This window comes from Hordeum vulgare, chromosome 4H (assembly GCF_904849725.1).
Source record: "Hordeum vulgare subsp. vulgare chromosome 4H, MorexV3_pseudomolecules_assembly, whole genome shotgun sequence".
Taxonomy (NCBI): Eukaryota; Viridiplantae; Streptophyta; class Magnoliopsida; order Poales; family Poaceae; genus Hordeum; species Hordeum vulgare.
The window spans coordinates 218,387,377-218,393,376 of record NC_058521.1 but is presented as its reverse complement, the minus strand read 5'-3'; positions in this window follow the sequence as shown (position 1 = coordinate 218,393,376).

Here is a 6,000-nt window from a genome sequence, read left to right as displayed (position 1 = left end):
ACCTTGCTGTTTTTGTAATTTCAGATTACAAAAACCTATATCTACCATCCATATTGCACTTGTATCACCATCCCTTCGCCGAACTTGTGCACCTATACAATTTACCATTGTATTGGGTGTGCTGGGGACACAAGAGACTCTTTGTTATTTGGTTGCAGGGTTGCTTGAGAGAGACCATCTTCATACTACGCCTCCCACGGATTGATAACCCTTAGGTCACCCACTTGAGGGAAAATTGCTACTCTCCTACAAACCCCTGCACTTGGAGGCCCAACAACGTCTACAAGGAGAAGGTTGCGTAGTAGACATCACGAAGATCTCCGACAGCACGACGGCGTGGTGTCGATGGAGAGACGAGGTCTCCCGGCAGGGCTTCGCCAAGCACCGTGGGAGAGGAGGAAGAATAAGAGCAGGGCTGCGCGAAGAGAGAGATGGAAAACCGTATCTCCAAAGGACAAAAACCCCACTAAATATAAGGGGAAGGGAGGGGTGGCTCCCCCTTTAGGGTTTCCCCCTTGGGGGAGCCCTAGATGGGAGAGGGGGCGGCGGCCAGGGAGGAGAGGGGGTGGCACACCCCTAGGTGGGCCTTAGGCCCACCAGCGCCTAGGGTTTCCCCTCCCTCCGTCTCTGGTGCGCCTGGGCTTAGTGTGGGGGGTGCACCAGCTCACCTAGGGGCTGGTTCCCTCCCGCACTTCGCCCATGTAGCCTTCCGGGGCTTGTGGCCCCTCCCGGTGGGCCTCCGGAAATCTTCCGGTGCTCCCGACACTTTGCCGGTGGTGCCCGAAACATTTTCGGCGTCCAAACCCATCCATCCTATATATAAATCTTTACCTCTGGACCATTATGGAGCTCCTCGTGACGTCTGGGATCTCATCCGAGACTCCGAACATCCTACGGTAACCTCGTATAACAATTCCCTATAACCCTAGCGTCATAGAACCTTAAGTGTGTAAACCCTACGGGTTCGGGAATCATGTAGACATGATCCTGACACTCTCCGGCCAATAACCATCAGCGGGATCTGGATACCCATGGTGGCTCCCACATGTTCCACGATGATCTCATCGGATGAACCACGATGTCAAGGATTTAATCAATCTCGTATACAATTCCCTTTGTCTGTCTGTATAGAACTTGCCCGAGATTCGATCGTCGGTATACCTATACCTTGTTCAATCTCGTTACCGGTAAGTCTCTTTACTCGTTCCGTAGCACGTCATCCTGTGACTAAATCCTTAGTCACATTGAGATGATGATGATGTTCTACCGAGTGGGCCCAGAGATACCTCTCCGTCACACGGAGTGACAAATCCCGATCTCGGTTCGTACCAACCCAACAGACACTTTCGGAGGTACCCGTAGTAGACCTTTACAGTTACCCAGTTACGTTGTGACGTTTGATACACCCAAAGCACTCCTACGGTATCTGGGAGTTGCACAATCTCACGGTCGAAGGAAAAGACACTTGACATTAGAAAAGCTTTAGCATACGAACGACACGATCTAGTGCTATGCTTAGGATTGGGTCTTGTCCATCACATCATTCTCCCAATGATGTGATCCTGTTATCAATAACATCTAATGTCCATGATCAGGAAACCATGATCATCTATTGATCAACGAGCTAGCCAACTAGAGGCTTGCTATGGACACATTGTGATCTATTTATTCACACATGTATTACTGTTTCCTGTTAATACAATTATAGCATTAACAATAGACGATTATCATAAACAAGGAAATATGATAATCATTTTATTATTGCCTCTAGGGCATATTTCCAACAATCTCCCACTTGCACTAGAGTCAATAATCTAGTTACATTGTGATGTAGTGAACACCCATAGCATTGTGGTGTTGATCATGTTTTGCTCGAGGAAGAGGTTTAGTCAACGGGTCTGCAATATTCAGATCCGTGTGCACTTTACAAATATCTATTACTCCACTCTGGACATGTTCCTGAATGGAGTTGTAGCGGCGTTTGATGTGCTTAGTCTTCCGGTGAAACCTTGGCTCCTTGGCTATGGCAATGGCCCCAGTGTTATCACAGAAGAGTGTCATCGGACCCGACGCGCTTGGGACCACTCCAAGGTCGGTGATGAGCTCCTTCATCCAAATTCCTTCATGAGCCGCTTCTGAAGCGGCTATGTCCTCCGCTTCACATGTAGATGCTGCCACGACTTCTTGCTTGCTGCTGCACCAGCTTACTGCCCCGCCATTCAAAACATACACGTATCCGGTCTGTGACTTAGAGTCATCTGGATCTGTGTCGAAGCTAGCATCGACGTAACCCTTTACGACGAGCTCTTCGTCACCTCCATAAACGAGAAACATCTCCTTAGTCCTCTTCAGGTACTTAAGGATATTCTTGACCACTGTCCAGTGTTCCACACCGGGATCACTTTGGTACCTCCCTACCAAACTTATGGCAAGGTTTATATCAGGTATGGTACACAACATGGCATACATTAGAGAGCCTACGGCTGAAGCGTAGGGGACAGTACTCATCTTCTCTCTATCTGCTGCCGTGGTCGGTGACTGAGTCTTACTCAATCTCATACCTTGCAAAACTGGCAAGAACCCCTTCTTTGAGTTTTCCATATTGAACTTCTTCAATCTCTTGTCAAGGTATGTACTTTGCGAAAGACCTATGAGGCGTCTCGATCTATCTCTATAGATCTTGATGCCTAATATGTATGCAGCTTCTCCAAGGTCCTTCATTGAAAAACTCTTGTTCAAATAGGCCTTTATGCTCTCCAACAACTCTATATTTTTCCCCATCAGTAATATGTCATCCACATATAGTATGAGGAAAGCTACAGAGCTCCCACTCGCTTTCTTGTATAGACAGGCTTCTCCATAAACCTGTATGAACCGAAACGCTTTAATCACCTCATTAAAGCGAATGTTCCAACTCCGAGATTCTTGCACCAGCCCATAGATGGAGCGCTGGACCTTGCGTACCTTTTTAGCACTCTTAGGATCGACAAAACCTTCTGGTTGCATCATATACAACTCTTCCTTAAGATACCCATTAAGGAATGCTGTTTTGACGTCCATTTTCCAAATTTCATAATCATGAAAGCGGCAATTGCTAACATGATTCGGACTGACTTCAGCTTTGCTACGGGAGAGAAAGTCTCGTTGTAGTCAACTCCTTGATTTTTTGAAAACCCTTTGCGACAAGTAAAGCTTTGTAAACGGTCACATTATCGTTTGCGTCAGTCTTCTTCTTGAAGATCCATTTATTTTCTATGGCTCGCCGATCATCGGGAAAGTCCACCAAAGCCCATACTTTGTTCTAATACATGGATCCTATCTCGGATTTCATAGCCTCTAGCCATTTTTTGGAATCCGGGCCCGCCATTGCTTCTTCATAGTTCGAAGGTTCACCGTTGTCTAACAACATGATTTCCATCACAGGGTTGCTGAACCACTCCAGTGCGGAGCGTACCCTTGTGGACCTTCGCGGTTCAGTAGAAACTTGATCCGAAGCTTCATGATCATCATCATTAACTTCCTCTTCAGTTGGTGTAGGCGCCACAGGAACAATTTCCCGCGCTATGCTACTCTCCGGTTCGAGAGGGGGTGTAATTACCTCATCAAGTTCTACTTTCCTCCCACTTACTTCTTTCGAAAGAAACTCTTTCTCTAGAAAGGATCCGTTCTTGGCAACAAAGTTTTTACCTTCGGATCTAAGATAGAAGGTATACCCAGTAGCTTCCTTAGGGTATCCTATGAATACGCATTTCTCCACTTTGGGTTCGAGCTTTTCTGGTTGAAGTTTCTTCACATAAGCATCGTAGCCCCAAACTTTTAGAAACGACAGCTTAGGTTTCTTGCGAGTCGTCTCAACGGATTTAGACGGTGCCCTATTTAAAGTGAATGCTGCAGTTTCTAATGCGTATCCCCAAAATGATAGCGGTAAGTCGGTAAGAGACATCATAGATCGTACCATATCTAATAAAGTGCGATTACGATGTTCAGACACTCCGTTGCGTTGCGGTGTGCCAGGCGGCGTCAGTTGTGAAACAACTCCACACTTCCTTAGGTGTGTGCCAAACTCGTGACTCAAATATTCTCCTCCACGATCAGATCATAGACACTTAATTTCTTGTCACGTTGATTCTCAACCTCACTCTGAAATTCCTTGAACTTTTCAAACGTCTCGGATTTGTGCTTCATCAAGTAGATATACACATACCTACTCAAATCATCGGTGAGAGTGAGAACATAATGGTAGCCACCGCGAGCTTCAACGTTCATTGGACCACACACATCAGTATGTATTATTTCCAATAAGTCGGTCGCTCTCTCCATTATTCCTAAGAATGGAGTCTTAGTCATCTTGCCCATGAGGAACGGTTCGCATGTGTCAAATGATTCAAAGTCAAGAGACTCTAATAGTCCATCAGTATGGAGCTTCTTCATGCGCTTAACACCGATATGATCAAAGGCGGCAGTGCCACAAGTATGTGGGACTATCATTATCAACTTTACATCTTTTGATACTCACACTATGAATATGTGTAACATCACGATCGAGATTCATCAAGAATAAACCATTCACCAGCGGAGCATGACCATACAACATATCACTCATATAAATAAAACAACCATTATTCTCTGACTTAAATGAGTAGTCTTCTCACATTAAGCAAGACCCTGATACAATATTCATGCTCAAAGCTGGTACTAAATAACTATTATTAAGGTTTAAAACTAATCCCGACGGTAGATGTGGAGGCAGTGTGCCGACGGTGATCACATCGACCTTGGAGCCATTCCCGACGCACATCGTCACCTCGTCCTTGGCCAGTCTCCGCTTATTCAGTAGTTCCTGCTTTGAGTTGCAAATGTGATCAACATCACCGGTATCAAATACCCAGGAGCTACTACGAGCGCTGGTAAGGTACAAATCAATAACATGTATATCATATATACCTTTAATATTGTCGGCCTTCTTGTCCGCTAAGTACTTGGGGCTGTTCCGTTTCCAGTGACCTTTTCCCTTGCAATAGAAGCACTCAGTCTCAGGCTTGGGTACATTCTTTTTCTTCTTCCCGGTATCTGGCTTACCGGGCGCGGCAACGGCTTTGCCTTCTTTCTTGAAGTTCTTCTTACCCTTGCCCTTCTTAAAACTGGTGGTCTTATTGACCATCAACTCTTGATGCTCTTTCTTGATTTCTACTTCTGCAGATTTCAGCATTGAGTACAACTCGGGAATGGTCTTTTCCATCCCTTGCATGTTGTAGTTCAGCACAAAACCCTTGTATCTTGGTGGGAGAGACTGAAGGATTCTGTCAATTATAGCGTCATCCGAAAGTTCGACTCCAAGTGAAGTCAGACGACCGTGTAACCCAGACATTTTGAGTATATGCTCACTCACAGAACTGTTCTCCTCCATCTTACAACTAAAGAATTTGTCAGAGACTTCATATCTCTCGACACGGGCATGAGCTTGAAAAACTAGTTTCAGCTCTTGGAACATCTCATATGCAACGTGTTGCTCAAAACGCCTTTGGAACCTCGTTTCCAAACTGTATAACATGCCACACCTAACCAGAGAGTAGTCATCACTCCGAGTTTGCCAGACGTTCAAAATGTCCTGGGCTGCTGCGGGAGCAGGAGCGTCACCTATCGGCGCATCAAGGACATAAGAATTTTTAGCTGCTTCGAGGATGAGCTTCAAGTTGTGGACCTAGTCCACATAGTTGCTACCATCATCTTTCAACTTGTTTTTCTCTAGGAATGCGTTGAAATTGAGGTTGACGTTGGCCATCTACAATATTTATAAAGACAACCTTTAGACTAATTTCATGACAATTAAGTTCATTTAATCAAATTAAGTATGAACTCCTACTTAAATCGACATCCCTCTAGTCATCTAAGTGATACATGATCCATGTCGACTAACCCGTGTCCGATCATCACGTGAGACGGACTAGTCGTCATGGTGAGAAAGTTCATGCTGATCGTATTCAACAATACGACTCACGT